Here is a 16,936-nt window from a genome sequence, read left to right as displayed (position 1 = left end):
GAATGAATTTAATGAATTTAATCAGTGCATGGTAACAAAATATCAGGATGGGAATTCATGCTGCTGTGACCACTGATAAAAATAATGTTTCATACCTATATTTTAACTCATTTCTAATGGCAATACAGATGTTCCATTTTTTTTTCTCGTACTAACCCCTTTCTAATTATGTCAATACATTGCATATTAGAGTGTCTTCTGATTTCTCCTTGGCTGTTATTTGTTGGCAGCATGCCTCAGGTCTGAGCTACTGCTGCAAGAATTATTCTTCTGGAGGATTCAGGAAGGTAGGTTTAAAAACAGACATTTTATTATAGAGCGTTGACAGCATAGTGGCTATTTGGTAAACGCAGTAAGTCTTCATTTACATAGCATATCTGCAACCCAGAATTTTCTGCTAAATGAATCACTCAGTAACCTTAGTGGCAGAAGACATTAAGATGCTTGGGAGAATTGAACCAAAGTACACACTTTTCCGGGTGCTGAAGAGAGAGGTATGTATTATCTCAAATATATCATCATGTACAAAGTTATTCTCTGAAGTATCTTTAATCTTGTAGAGAAAAGCATGAGTGTTCTTAAAGCCTAAACCTCTCTGCCGAAGCATGAAGAAATGTGAATACATGCAGCACTGAATAACAGGGATACGCAATGTTCGTACGTAGCACAGCACATTAGTAAATATTAATGCAAGTGACAAACACAGCTATTTCAGAAACAATTAATCAATCTTTTTTAAAAAAAGATGGATTTCAGGAAATTATAGGAATAGTGAAAAAATTTCCAAATCCATGAAGACAGTAGCTAATGATTCATTTGATAGTGGAAAGGTGACACATGCAGTATTTGTTGAAGCGTGGAAAGCAGTAGCAAGTCAACTGAAAAGACTAAGAAATAATGGCCTTGAGTCATCTGTAATTTCCATGTCAAATGAGGTAAACTAATTTTGCTCCAAAGATCTTTTCATGTGGTCATAATTTTTGTCACATTAATAGTTTTTTTTTTTTTTCCCTTGGCATCCCTTTTAATTTAAGTGTTAAGTTTTAGATATTATGATGCATAAGTTGACTTTTTCAGTTTTAAAACAATTTGTAGTTGTTCCAGGTGTAATGAATAAAAAAAAAGTATACAATACTTTTAAAACAATTTGTACTTGTTCCGGGTGTAATGAATAAAAAAAAGTATACAATACTTTTGGACTAATGTCCTCATTATTTTGAGCTTTACAGTTTGTTGTCTAATGAGTCGCTGCACATTGGTAAGGTAGCAGTAGACAGCAATTAATGGTAAGGGGCTCTAGTTAATGCTTCAGCTAATAATTAGTTACCTCTAAGACCTGCTTCATCTATCACTATATTCAATTAACCTTAACATTGTTGTTGAAAAAGTAGCTTACCCTTGCTTAAGGTGACTTTAATAATTTGTACGGCTGCAAAAAGAATGCTGACTTGCATATTCTGAGACTGCAACAAAATAAAGTTTTATCGTGTTTCCCGACCCCCTCCCGCCCCCACCAGTACTTCTGAGATGTTAGTTTTCTTTCCATGAATCATTTGCCTTTGTGATCAGTAAGTAGTCTGTGGTGTAGCATTGTGTAATAAATGGGTACAACGCTCCAAACAGTGCCCTTATGCCCAAAACATGATTAGTGTGCTTTTACCTCTTCAAAGCTAGCAGTGCATTATCTGTAACTGATCTTGATGTGAATCGGACACCATTTATTACATTAGCAACCTCACCAGACAGGGCAGAACATTATTAAATATGGCCGAGTCTTTATTTTAGTTTTAAAAAATACATATTTTTCAAATTGCACTCTTTTTTTTTCCCTGTCCCCTAAAATTATTGAAGCAGATGAAAAATATAGAGGACTCGGAATGTGTGGCCACTTACATCCACTCATAACCTCTTGGAACATAAATATTGGTAGGGAAAACAAAAAAAATATTTCACAGAAACATGTCATTTTCTTTGTAAAAGCCACTTCACATGAAAAAAAAAATCCTGTTTTGGCAGGGTGCAGTTACAATACAGTCCATTATTATTGCAGAGTAATCCATGCTCTATGACACTGTGCACAAAGTCAAACATTGCTTGTCTGCATTTAATTGCTAATCTGCATAACTATTTGGACTACATTCATCCCTTGTATATATATATATATATATATACATTTTTTTACTTTCTGATAATAATACAATAAAAAAATATAATAAAGTCATCACATGCATGTACTGCCCAATAAAAATTAATAGCTTATTAGATCAATCAGTTTTTAACAGCATGAATCACCACAAGGTGCTTAGTTAAAATAATTATTTAATATGAATACAAATATATATATACTGTATATGTTTATGAGACAATACAATTTAACAGGCTAAAATCGTGCCAAATTATTATTTATGTGAGGGGGAGGCTGCAGGAGAGAATTAACTGGTGTCACAGAGGGCCGGGGTCCTTGTCCGGCCGGGAGGCCTCTTCACTAATTGGGCCACGGGAGCAAGCCTGGTTAGGACAGTACCTCCCCTGGGACGCTAGATGGCAGTCCCCCTGGGTGGCTGTGGTGCCTTGGATTCCCTCAGGGCTCCATGGGAGAAGGAGTTTTCTACAACCCTGTTGGGATCTGGGTTGTGCAGCCAAGGGGTGCTGCAGTGATTCCTGAGCCTGTGTGGGCGATTCTTCTGCCACACCCGAAAGTGCAGCCAGAAATGGCTCATCAAAAACCTGGAGCACTTCCAGTTGGGCTATAAAAGGAGCCAGCAGCCACCACTTCGGGAGTCAGAATCGGGAGGAGGGAGACAAAGCTTGCTGGAGATTAGTGGCGGAGATAAAGAGAAGAAGTCTTGGGTTTTGTATTGTGCTTATTGGGACTGTGTTATGCCTTTGGGAACGGGGGAGAAAATAAAAAATGTATTTGTTTTATCAGTGTGCCTCCTGCATCTGTCTGTGTGATGTTGAGCACTCGTATAGCGTCTTTATCACACTGGGTTAATGTAAACTTATACCACCATTTATGTTAGTGGTGTGGGCTGGTGCTGTATGGGGGGTTTGGATGACTGGCAAGTTAGCAGTGGGTTGAAACTTCAACAGGAAACTACTAAAACTGTAGGCACATTCATATTGTGAGAAGCAGATTACTGTTCAGGGCACTGCGCAGGGCTTATGGATATTTGGTGCTTGACAATTTGCAGTTAAAAGTGAACATATCACTTCATAAACAGTGCTTTTTGCTGGGATGTAAAGTGGCATAGTGTTTCAAACGATAGACAGGCATGCTCTCAGCACTTCCCTTGACTATGGCTGCATTGCTGTTTTTCTCCCTATTTGCTCTTGCAGTTTATTGTCTATTGAGTGAAGATTGTGAAAATAAACTGCAATCAGAAGATATTCAGACCTCTTTGTTTTCAGTATCCTTTATTCTATTGTAAATTTAATTTGCAATGGATAATTTGCCATTTTTGTAAATTAACTGACACTTAATAACCCATAACAAAGTGAAAACATGATTCCAGAAATATTTGTAAATTTATTAAAAATGAAAAACTGAAATCTCTCAGTCACATAAGTATTCACACCCTCAATTCAGTACTTTGTAGACAGCCCTTTGGAAGAAATTCCAGCTCCAAGCATTATTGGGTAAGTCTCTACAAGCTTCACACACCTGGATTGGGGCAGTTTACTCCTTTCTTCTAGGCAGATCCTGTTAGATTAGAATCCACATACATTGGATGGCAAGCATCTGTAAACTGCCATCTTTAAGTCTCCCCAGAGACTTTCTATTAGGTTTAAGTTTGAGCCTTTCCTAGGCAATTGTGGGAAAGTCAGAGACTTGTCCTGAAGCCACTCCAGCATTATCTTGGCTGGGTCATTGTTACACTGAAAGGGGAACCACTGGTCTAGTCTGTGGTCCGATGTGCAAAGGGGAAGGTTTTCTTCAAGGACATCTTAGTATTTGGCTGCATTTATCCTTCCGTCAATTCTGACTTGTCTCCCATCCCTGTTGCTAAGATGCACTACCATAGCATGAAGCTGCCACCACTATGCTTTACTGCGAGGATGGTATCAGACAGGTGACTAGTGGTTCCAGGTCTTTACCACACATAGTGTTTGCAGTTGTGCCAAAAGATTTAAATTTTTGTTTCATTAGACCACAGAATCATTTTCCTTTCAGAGTCTATTAATGTATCTTTTAGTCAAGAATGGCTTCTGTATAGCCACTCTACCTTCAACGTATGATGATTGAGTGCTGCCGGGATGGTTGTCTTTCCCAACCGGTTCTCCCATCTCAGCAGAGAACTGAAGCTGGGTTAGAGTGACCTTTTGTTCTTGGTTACTTCACTGACCAAGCCCTTCTTGCCCAGTTACTAAGTTTGGCCAGATGGCTAGCTCTAGGAAGAGTTCTGGTGGTTCCACACATCTTCCATTTCATAGTTATTGATACCACTCTGCTCCTGGGAACATTCAAAATTTTAGAAATGGCTCTATACCTTTACCCTGATCTTTGCCTAAGCACAATTTTATTGAACGTTTCTTGAACTTCATGGTTTGTTTTTTGTCTGGGCATGCAGTGTGAGTTGTGGGACCTTATATACACAGCTGTGGGTCTTAATAAAATTTGTCCAATCAATTCAATCAGCCACAGATGAACTAGGCCCATCTCAAAGATAATTAAAAGCAAACAGGATCACCCTGACCGTAATTTGTAGTACCACAGCAAACGTTTTTTTTTTTTTTTTAATTCATTTGCAAACCTTACTGATACATTTTCACTTTGTCAGTAAGAGTTATAGAGTGTAGCTTGTAGAGCACAAATAGCAATTTATCAATTTAAATTTCAATCTACAACACAAATTGTGCAGAAAGTGAAGGGGTCTGAATACTTTCTGAATCCATTGTATAAGTAATTCATAAACATTTTTGGAGAAAACATTAATTGCAGATTTTATAAAGAAAAACACAATGGAAAAACTGGCACTTTTTCTACAAACAAATGTTGGGAATTGACTGACTGCCATATACTGTTAACTGCCAGCTCACAACCAATGTTCTTCATCACTGGATTCAAATATAGAATCAGTGACCCATCCCAGAAAACTGCTGGTAGGCTTCATTATGTAAGTCAGACTTGTGTTTTAGACATTTGTGTCATTTTATTAATACTTTCAGAGAGTATCCTTAAATTTCGTCTTTCTTTCTTCACTTCACTCGCAGTTCAGGCTAGTGTCTGTGTGAAGGTTTCACTTTCTGCACTCATCTGTTTGAGATTTTCTCCAGACCTGAGGCCTCATGCATAACGCAGTGCGTAGAATTCACACTAAAACATGGCATGTATAAAAGTGGAAATGTCCGTACACACAAAAAAATCCAGATGCATAAATCTATGTGTACGCCAACTTCCACATTCTTTAGCTTCATTAATCCCAGTCTGCGTGAAATGTAACACTCGTCTGCTGCCTCTCCCAGACTCCTCCCAGAATGACGCCTCTTTGAATATGCAAATCAATATAAATAACCCCTTATGTTTTGCGTTCTGTGAAAAGACAATGGCAAAAGTATGGGGGGAAAAAGAAGAATTTCAGGGATTACTAAGTGGAGGCAAGGAAAAACATACTATTTGTTGGTTTAAGCAATGATATAAACAACAAAAGGAAGTTGATCGAGTAACAGAGTGGCAGGGAAACTCGAAAGTTCAAGTTCACAAAGTCGCAAAGTGCCCGAAATAAAAAAGAAGCTGTCAGATATCAATATCGCCGTAAAAAGGCGAGTTGTAGCCCACCATCTGAGTGTCATATGAAAGCTTATTAGGATACAGAGAAAAGAAAAACAAAATAGGGACACAGTTAAAAAAAAGTCCAAATGTCGACTTTAATCTCAAAAATTCCACTTTAATCACATAGTTTATTTTTTCATTAAAGTAGAATATCATAAACTTCATCTTAAATTGTTTCATTTACTAGTTTCTCAAAGACATCCTAACTAAAGTGGCACGTTAAATGCTTTGTATTGTACAGTATATGTTCTTCTATGTAGTCTATGTGTGTGAATCACTGCTTACTTCTTAAATGGGCTTTCTCTTCTGCCGACAGAACACAGAATCCATTATATTCGTGATATTACAGCTCTCTGAATAATTTAAATACTGAGATGTATACTTCAGATCATTTTCATAATGATAGGAATTAAAGCATGTTTTAAACATGGGTACACAGTGGTGCAGTATTAGTGATGAGCTTGCGCCCTGTCCAGAGATTGTTCCTGCTTCCCACAAGATGCTTGCTGCGCCTGTGCACAATCTTTGATGAAATAATTTATTGCAGCAGTACTATCTCCCTCAAACATACTAAACCCCATTTTCTGTCCTTTCTTTTCTTTCTCCAAGTAACCAAATGCTACACGATCAGCTCTGTAATAGATGCCAAGCCTTCCTTAAGCTTAGAACGCCGATTCTTCAAAACATTTATGGAACACTGAAATACCTTCGAAGAACATGTTTAATTATTCCATCCATTTATCTATCCATGGTGTCATCAGCCCCAGCAAGCATACAGTGTGGGGTAGGAACAATCCCTGAACAGGGCACCAGCTCGTTGTTAGTCCTGTCACCCGTGTCCTCACATGTCTAATTAATGTAATTTAAAACTTATCTGTATAATTTAATAAACATGCCTTACTCTATTTCATCTTAAAAATGATATCAAGAACTCCAAGAAGATAGCGCTTGGAAATCTAAATCGATTTAGAAGACAGTCGCCAGCATATGTAAATACGCACTTTATAAAGTAGCTCAGGTTGTGCAATATTATAACTGTAGAGCAAGTTTACAGTGAGGTGATTGTACTTATAAGTATAAACAATTCTACCAGGAACACTTGATGGACTGATTGAGTGCATTTAGAGCTCTTGGGATGAAACTGTTTTTGAAGCGGAAGGTCCAGACAGGAAAGGCTCTCAAGCGTTTGCCATACTATATAGGTGAAATTCAAATAGACTGTGCGCATGGCTGAGACAGCATGTGCTAGATGTTCTATCCTCATAATCTGATCAGCTGCTGTACAGCTGTGATTCCACACTCAGATACAGTCGGTTAAATACAGTAATCCCTCGCTATATCGCGCTTTGACTTTCGTGGTTTCGCTCTATCGCGGATTTTATATGAAAGCATAACTAAATATATAACGCGGATTTTTCACTGCTTCGCGGGTTCTGCGGACAATGTGTCTTTTTACTTCCTGTACATGCTTCCTCAGTTGGTTTGCCCAGTTGATTTCATACAAGGGACGCTATTGGCGGATGACTGAGAAGCTAACCAATCAGAGCACGCAGTTAAGTTCTCCTGACTGAGAAGCTAACCAATCAGAGCACGCAGTTAAGTTCCTGCTTGCTGAATGTAGTGTTAACCAGGAAGTCTCGTCTCGCTCATTCAGCATCAACGTGTTTCGCTGTGTAAAGAGTTGTGCTCTTTTTTGTTTATCTTTGTGCATAGTCAAGCCCTTCATTATGGCTCCAAAACGATCTGCTACTGCTTCAGGAGCCGTGCCCAAGCAAACGGAAGATGTTAACGATTGCCGAAAAGGTAAACGTTTTGGATTTGTTGACGGCTACGATTCTTTTTATTTAAAAAGTAGGAAAGGAATATGAGATCTACGGCCGCAGTGTCCTTTTAACCAGGGTGCAAAACAAGTTGTAAGTGGATGTAATAAGGCAGTAGTCTGGATGGAATCTGCTTTAGGGATTTGGATTGAAGACTGCCAGAAGAAGAACAACGGTAGTGCTACACAATCGCCTGAAGTGGCTCCTTTAAGGGCTGTTTGCTCTCCTTTGTTGTGCAGTAAAATAAAACTCATTGTTATCGGACAAGTCATCGTGTCATTGCTGGTGAGTAACCATAATTAATTTTCTACTTACAGTACTTAGTACATGTACGTACGTTTAGTGTCACTGTACACACACATTTACTGTATACTATTTTTGTTGCATTGTACGTATTTATTGCTGGTGGCATGTCTATCGTAATGGCTGTAACATGTGATATCAGAGACACTCAATATCTTTAAAATAATATTTAGGTTTTACTGTATATAAACAGTGTGTTTATATACATAATTTCAATGAATCTTACCTAATATCTAAGAGAATACAAAGGGATTATGCTGTATAACTCTGTGGGGAATATTTATAAACAGTGTGGGAGAGTTTATAAGTGCTTAAAATATATAAAAATAACCATAGAAACATATGGTTTATACTTCGCGGATTTTCACCTATCGCGGGGGGGTCTGGAACGCAACCCCCGCGATCGAGGAGGGATTACTGTACTCTGAGTGGTGCGCTGACAGTAACAATGCTAAAGCAGCTAGTTTGGCCATTCTGTGCTCTATTATATGGGTACGGGTCAATCACAATCTTCTTCTGGCTGCCCCCGTTAGGGGTTGCCACAGCGGATCATCTTTTTCCATGCCTTAAACTAATAAACGATATGCAGTTAATTTCATTGTATTTGATAAAGCCGCGTCAGCGATGGGAATCTAAAAAATAAAGGGAAACAATACAGGAGCAGTAGCACCGCTTTGACGTTGGGTGCTGAAACAGGCGTAAGCAACATTTTTGTGCATACACAACATTTATACATGAGGCCCCTGGGGTTTGTTAACCTTTTTTGTTCCATGGACCCCTTTGCCAGTCAGGTGAAGGCCACAGACCCCTTCTGTGAATAATGTTTTTAAATGTGTAAAATAAAATTACATAGGAAACCAGTTATATTGAAATTGTGTTTTCATTGTCACAAATATTGAAAATTCCAGTTCGTAATGATAAATTGTTTCAATGGAATCAAAGTTTCCATAGCTTGCTTTACAAGATGAGGATAGGCTTTTCTCATGGAACATCAGTTAAACTCAAATTGTAGTAAGTTTTTGTCCTATAATGAGTTTATATTTGGTCAACATTTTCAATTCAATTTATATCAGAAAAAAAAGGAATGCAGATCCATGTTTCAATTTACATGCTATCAGGATAGAAATAACCTTTAAAAGACTTCTGTAATGTTTCCAAGTGTTTACAGATATCCCAAAAAAAAAACAACCAAATGACAGAGAATTTTGTATTTCAGCTCCATCTTGGTAAATCACTTCCTCCAAGATTGGAAAGTTTGCAAGAATGTCGGCCTCTATTCTCTTCTTCCATATTGGTAACTTAGCCAAGAAAAAATATAATATTTCATTTGCATCCATAATGGTGACTTCACGGAATGGAAGCATTTATCTCATTCGTATGGTGAAAAATATCTGCCAGGTAAGCCAACCCATGGATAAAATCCTTTCTTTCAGAATATTCCAAGAGGTCACAGCAACCCTGCTCAGCCTGAAATGTTTTTAGATAATGAGGGTTATGGGCTCATAGATTTCACTAATATTGAGGTTGTTATGGTTTTGAGCCTAACAGAATCCTTGATGCACCAGATTTTCATTCATTTTATTTCATTACATTTGTTACATGACTGTATAAACTGGCATGCTATGTGTATCCAATACCCGTGAATGGTTAAGAAAACTGCTCTTAAAATCATTAATATACTGGATAAAGAATACTGAGAGTTTACAGTATTTTCTAAATCCGTTTTGCACAGGGCCTTGCACATCTGCATTCTTCCATGAATTTTAATCTTTGGCAATTGAATCTTAATAATAAGTAATAACCATCACATAGATAACGTGTTATAGCATTGCAGTGAAGTGTAAATAAGGGACTTGCTTTTAGCTGTTTGAGAGAATGTTTTCCTCATATTCTGACATTCAATCTGCAACTTGAACTAAGCCCTGCAGATACACAAGAAGAAAAGGCACAGAAGACTTGTGGAAATGGTGACTGCCTGCTGTCATCTTGAAATCCAGCATTATGACAAGTTAATATTTTATTTTAATGGTAAAAATGAAATGTGTGAGTGTATGTGAAGGATTGTATATAGAAAGAGTGATGCTGTATTGCAGCAGTCAGATTACAGGGGCCTTCTGCATTGACATTTAAATGAATTTTCCATGGGTTTACTCCCACAATTCACAGTGCTGTTATATTGACTGGTGACTCCAAATTGGAACTTGTGTTAATGTGCCGTATGACAAAATAATATCCCACCCAAGATCAGTAACTGCTTTGCACCCAATTCTCTGATCACTAAAAAGCTATCTACCCAAAAAGAAACTTGCATAAGTACCACCCCACGTCTGAGGCAAACAAGGTCAAATCCACAAAGTGTTGGCTACGTTGGCATCAGTAAAATGGCAAACATATTATTTAGTATACATCAGAATGGAAAAGAATGATAACTTTTGAAATGTACAACCACTCATTTTTTAAATATATTTGATTTATTATTGATTGCAAGTTACTAGTGTTGCCCAGAGGGGACTGGACGGTCTCTTGGTCTGGAACCCCTACAGATTTTATTTTTTTCTCCAGCCTTTGGAGTTTTTTTTGTTTTTTCTGTCCACCCTGGCCATCGGACCTTACTCTTATTCTATGTTAATTAATGTTGACTTATGTTTATCTTTAATTGTGTCTTCTATTTCTCTATTCATTTTGTAAAGCACTTTGAGCTACATTTTTTTTGTATGAATATGTGCTATATAAATAAATGTTGATTGATTGATTGATAGTGTTGAATGGAAATATTCACCAAGCATTTTTCATAGCGAATATATTGTGTTTGCAGGAGATCTTGTTCGCCAAATACTTTCCTGGAGATTTGCTTTGCGGTGGTCCTAGATAAACTTAATTTTTTTCTTCCCAGTGTACCATGATTGCAAGGCCAGCATGACGTGTAGCAGTCAATACTGGATGGGACAGGCCCCCCAAGTGTATAATGCTGATCCTAGGAGCGGGCTAAAAATAAGCAGAAAAATTGTGATTACATTTTAACACAAAATGCACATGCAGAAGCAAACAGGAAATGTGTCGGAGTATTTTTTCTTAAATGTTATTGTGTTTTTGTATGGATTTGTATGTGACCTGTGTGTAATAAGTAAGCCTCTTTCTTTAACAGTATTTCCCAAAGTGCCATGTACTTGATGCAAAATGGAAGGAGTAAAGAACCCTTGTGCCTGTTTTGCATAAAAAAAAAACAAACTGTTCAAGAGAGGTGAATGCCTACTATTGAATATGCGGGGGCTAATCCTTAGTGAATTCATGCTTTCTGTCTGCAAGAAGCTTTACTGCTTATTTCAGTTACTTTCATCTCAGGGAGGCATGACATAGCAGTGTTTAGCACTGCTTCCTCACCACTCAGGTCACACTTTTGGCCACAGTAGTAGGTCCAGCATAGTTGGCAGCCATTTTCATAGCCATCAGGGAGATTTAAAAGACCATTGCAAAATTATACTCCATTTAAAACTAGTTCTGTTTCTCCATACCCTTTGATATCAATGCATTTCAATTAGTTCATTGAAGTTCCTGAACATTTCCAAATTCAAGGCAAAGTAAATTCAGCTAGGTTTACTCATCACTACTAATTACTATACAAGTAAAAATGGCAGAGAAGGGGCTACTTCTACATGGTAGCCATTACCCCATTTCATACAAACAACCTGAAACAGTTCCCAGGCTTAACCATGCCAGGAATTAACTAGGAATTTTGCTTGCTCTTACATAACATTGCAATGGTAATTGATGAAGGACTCGCTCCAGGAAAAGTAAATACATTAGGGAAGAACAATAGTTGAATGCCATCTTCTATACTTGTTCTGTTTATTTATTTTATTTAAGTAAGTATTAAAATTGCCTTAACCCATTTCAAACATAAACAAAATAATGGTTCAGAATCAGAAAAACAAAAAAATGTGAATACGAAGCAGCAAGGATTTGAACACATATAGTCATTTATTTTTATGGTTACTAAAAGATGCACAAAGCTTAGTTTCCCATATGAGTGTTTCATGTCCCCCATTTCATTTTTGCTTAACTAACACCTAAAAGTATGGCTTCCTTAGCTGGTGGAAAATAGCGTTGATGAAAAAGACAGCTCTTGGCTGCATCGGATGTTCACTGGCTTCAAATATCATCTTCTTTATAAAATCATTCTAATTACCATGCAATTTTCAAATAGCTATCCATAGAATACAATAAAATGATTCAAATAATCAACTTTGTCCATTATAATTATTTCTCTGACATTAATGTAAAAACATCATATGTGAGTGCATTGTGGTATTTCGTGATATTTGCTGTGGCTTATCTGGCATTTTTCCATCATTGCTCACACATAATCTAACCTGAGAAATTATACTAGGTCTTCATCTGGGAAATGCTTCATTGACTTTCCCAGGACTCTTGTCTCAGCTTTGTTCACTTGTGTTCTGTCTTTGCAACTGAGTCTGCCATACACAGTAAAGCATATGTACAGTGTTTGTAGGAACCAGAAATGAAACATGTAATGCAATTAAAGTCAGTTTTATTTCTGTTTCAAATGCATCTGCCATAACTTCAAGAGAAATGTGCGTTGAATACTACTTAGATTGATTTATAAAGCTAGCCATTGTGTTTCAAACTACACAGTATACTGTATAGTTAGCTTAAGCTAGTTTGGTAGTTTAGTTTCAAATCCTGTCGAGTCATCCAGTCATTGCCTCTCTCACTGTCTGTGTTCGTTTCCTCTGTCTACTTCAGTTTTCCTTCCACTTTCTCAAAGACAAGCTTATTAGGGTAATTTGTGATTCAAAATCAACCCTTGTGACTTGAGTGTGAGGGTTTGGTGTGAGAGGTGTCTCCAGGTTTCTCTTCTTGCCAAGGTACGGTATGAGCAGTATACATTTTTGTTGGGATACATGAAGGACAAAAAAAAAAAGAAAAAGAAAAACTACAGAAAGGTAAACTACAGAATACATGGTATATGGCATGCGCTGTATTATCAAGGTGTGTAAAAGACACGTTTTATTGCAGACACTAACAAAGTTTCTTTTTTCCTTCCCAGTGCCAGGGCCAGTCATGATGTCAATTTTGGGTGACATTTTCCAGTGAACCAGAATAAAAGGATGGCACCACAGCAAGCATGTGCTGTGTCACAAAAAACACTACTTTTTCTTACAGAAATTGTCTGAACACAATTTTTTCTCATGTACCCCACCTCTTTAGCATCTTAGTCTCATATTTACAATAATGTGATTCTTTAAACAAAACATTCTGATATCACCTTAATGAAATTTAGGTCTTGAACCAATCCCAACAGCTTTACATGCAAGCTTGAAAGCAAAACTGTAACATGTCCCAGTCCATCACTGGGTCTGCTCACACAGTCATGCAAACTTTTACATAACCAATTTAGAATTGCAAATTAACATGCAGGTAGTGGGGAACTCAACATTCTATATATTTAAGAAAAAAATATTAACTACTGTGAAACTATGCTGGTTATGTCTTAAACAGCCTTGTATACTTTTTATGCAGCCTTTAATGACAAAAACTAAGGGAATAATGGTAAACTACACAAAATAAAAACACACAATATTTAAATAGCTCAGGATATCAGATAAAATGTCCTCTAATATCTGTGATTGCTGGCTTTGGGTTTATCTTTGCTGCTCACAGCTTCTCTTTATTTTTCAAAGGTGTCCCAATTTTAGGTCCCTTGTCACATTTACTAGACTCTTACTCCAAGGTTCTTTCAGCTGTCTTCCTGATTTATTTTTACTTTCACCTACAGGTACATGCAGCCAGTATTTAATGTTATTCATAGAGCTGTGTGAACCACGCAAAATGTGAAACTTTGGACATCAATGAGTATTTGACCTAAGAAAATCTCTGCTAAATATGGTGCTGCAGTCTAAATGCTCTCTAACAAGAAGAGGAGGGATCTGTTGTGCAAATGATGGATAAGCCAAACTGACAGTTCTTATTTTTACAAGACCCTACAAATGTTTGAAGCTTCAACCATGTGTAGATCTTTTTGGATTTCACATAGTGTGAAATACTAAATGATGAAACAAATAAGCAGATATTTTACTTAACTTAAAAGCAATGGAGTTTTTAAAAAACAACAGTAGTGAATAATGTAGCAATGCATTATCTATGAGGGGGTTTTGCAAATCATATATGGAACACCACTGAAAGGATACACACTATGCTGCTGTGTTTATTATTCTATTTTGTTTTTCAAACATAGTTCCCAAAATCTGTACTCCAATGGTACCATACTGTACAGTATGTGCTCAACTGTTTGGTTTATGTTGATGTTGATTAAATTAAAATAATACTATGAATTGAGTATCTCAACTTGTTTATTTGCTACATTTAAGTGATTGAGGAAAGCCTTGTGCCTGGGGCTGCTCTGAGGTGCTATTAAGAACAAAGGAGGATGGGCAAATACATGTGGAGTGCCAGGTTCTATGGATGATTGAACACTGGTGGTCTGCATTTTCTCATATACTGTAGTTTGTTCATTTTTCAGCTTTGCTTTGTTTGGATGATGATCTTCTATTATTTACTTTGTTGTGTATCAGTGCGCAACATCACAAAACACAGGGTGGATAACTTCTAAATTAACTAATAAAAGCCACTCTCAGTCATACTGATGTCTCCATTTTTATATGTTTCGTGCTGTTTTGCAGTTGTTTCCTTGAGTAGGTTTTACGTTGTTTTTTCTATGTTTTTAAATTTTGTATGCTTTTTCAACATCCCTTTTTTAGCATTGTGTCTTTTTCTTAGCACTCATTAGTGTTATAAATTAAAATGGAATCCTGAACATAACAAACAGGGCATGAGGCCTCTAAAATGACCAAAATAACCTAAGGCTGAAAAAGAGTTAAAAGAAGCTGGCTAAAATGCAATCCTATGCAATCAAGTTCAAACATGCAATCAAAAGCTGAAACTTATTAAACAGAGCAAAACCCAGTAGTTCCTATGCTAGAAATAAACAATATTTGCAGTACTAACAACTCAAATCAATCAATCTCTTTTAAATAGCTAGGGTGAGGTCTCAGGAGTGGTGACGTCAGGGTGCCTATTGGGGTATTACACAGAGAGCACACATCCATCCATCCATCCTCTTCCGCTTATCCGATGTCGGGTCGCGGAGGCAGCAGCTTGAGCAGAGATGCCCAGACTTCCCTCTCCCCGGCCACTTTTTCTAGCTCTTCCAGGGGAATCCCGAGGCGTTCCCAGGCACAGTCCCTCCAGCGTGTCCTGGGTCTTCCCCGGGGTCTCCTCCCGGTTGGACGTGCCCGGAAAACCTCGCCAGGGACGCGTCCAGGAGGTATCCTTATCAGATGCCCGAGCCACCTCATCTGATTCATCTCGATGCGGAGGAGCAGCATCTCTACTCTGAGCCCCTCCTGGATGACTGAGCTTCTCACCCTATCTTTAAGGGAAAGCCCGGACACCCTGCGGAGGAAACTCATTTCAGCCGCTTGTATTTGTGATCTCGTTCTTTCAGTCACTACCCATAGCTCATGACCATAGGTGAGGGTAAGAATGTAGATCGACTGGTAAATTGAGAGCTTTGCTTTATGGTTCATCTCCTTTTTCACCACGACAGACCGATGCAGAGCCCACATCACTGCAGACACCACACTAATCCGCCTGTCGATCTCACACTCCATTCTTCCCTAACTTGTGAACAAGACCCCAAGATACTTGAACTCCTCCACTTGGGGCAGGATCTCGCTCCCAATCCTGAGAAGGCACTCCACCCTTTTCCGGCTGAGGACCATGGTCTTGGATTTGGAGGTGCTGATTCCTATTCCAGCCGCTTCACACTCAGCTGCAAACCGATTCAGAGAGAGCTGGAGATCACAGCCTGATGAAGCACACAGGACAACATCATCTGCAAAAAGCAGTGACCCAGTCCTGAGTCCACCAAACCGGACCCCCTCAACACCCTGGCTGCGCCTAGAAATTCTGTCCATAAAAGTTATGAACAGAATCAGTGACAAAGGGCAGCCCTGGCAGAGTCCAACTCTCGCTGGAAATGGGTTTGACTTATTGCCAGCAATGTGGACCAAGCTCTGACACCGGTTGTACGGGAACAGAACAGCCCTTATCAGGGGGTCTGTTACCCCATACTCCCGGAGCACCCCCCACAGGATTCCCCGAGGGACACAGTCGAATGCCTTTTCCAAGTCCACAAAACACATGTAGACTGGTTGAGCAAACTCTCATGCACCCTCAAGGACTCTGCTAAGGGTGTAGAGCTGCTCCAATGTTCCACGACCAGGACGAAAACCACACTGTTCCTCCTGAATCTGAGGTTCGACTATCCAACAGACCCTCCTCTCCAGAACCCCCAACAAACTTTCCCAAGGAGGCTGAGGAGTGTGATCCCTCTGTAGTTGGAACACACCCTCCAGTCCCCATTCGTAAAGAGGGGGATCACCACCCTGGTCTGCCAATCCAGAGGCACTGTCCCCGATGTCCATGTGATGTTGCAGAGACGTGTCAAGTAAGGCAGTCCAACAACATCCAGAACCTTGAGGAACTCCGGGTGTATCTCATCCACCCCCTGGGACCCTGCCACCAAGGAGTTTTTTAACCACCTCGGTGACCTCAGTCCCAGAGATGGGGGAGCCCATCTCCCAGTTAGTGGGATTGAGGAGGTCTTTGAAGTACTCCCCCTACCGACCCACAATGTCCGGAGTCGAGGTTAGCAGCACACCGTCCCCAACATATACAGTATTGACACTACACTGCTTCCCCCTCCTGAGATGCTGGACGGTGGACCACAATTTCTTCAAAGCCGTCTGAAAGTCGTTCTCAATGGCCTCCCCAAACTCCTCCCACGCCCGAGTTTTTGCCTCAGTAACCACCAAAGTCGCATTCTGCTTGGCCTGCCGGTACCTATTAGCTGCCTCCAGAGTCCCACGGGACAAAAGGGTCCGGTAGGACTCCTTCTTCAGCTTGACGGCATCCCTCACCACCGGTATCCACCAATGGGTTCGGGGATTGCCGCCAC

General features: G+C 39.1%; 1 long non-coding RNA gene across 1 annotated transcript; it reads left to right on the top strand.

The window, feature by feature from the left end:
- The first annotated feature begins 430 nt into the window (after positions 1-430).
- LOC120526890 lies at positions 431-14,138 on the top strand. The gene is made up of 3 exons (XR_005633219.1): positions 431-494; positions 9,113-9,294; positions 13,694-14,138. It is a non-coding gene; the product is annotated as an uncharacterized LOC120526890 (long non-coding RNA).
- The last annotated feature ends 2,798 nt before the right edge of the window (positions 14,139-16,936 follow it).

This window comes from Polypterus senegalus, chromosome 3, assembly GCF_016835505.1.
Source record: "Polypterus senegalus isolate Bchr_013 chromosome 3, ASM1683550v1, whole genome shotgun sequence".
NCBI classification, from domain to species: Eukaryota; Metazoa; Chordata; class Cladistia; order Polypteriformes; family Polypteridae; genus Polypterus; species Polypterus senegalus.
Note: the sequence above shows the minus strand (reverse complement) of the source record. Positions and strands in the feature narration are given on the sequence as shown.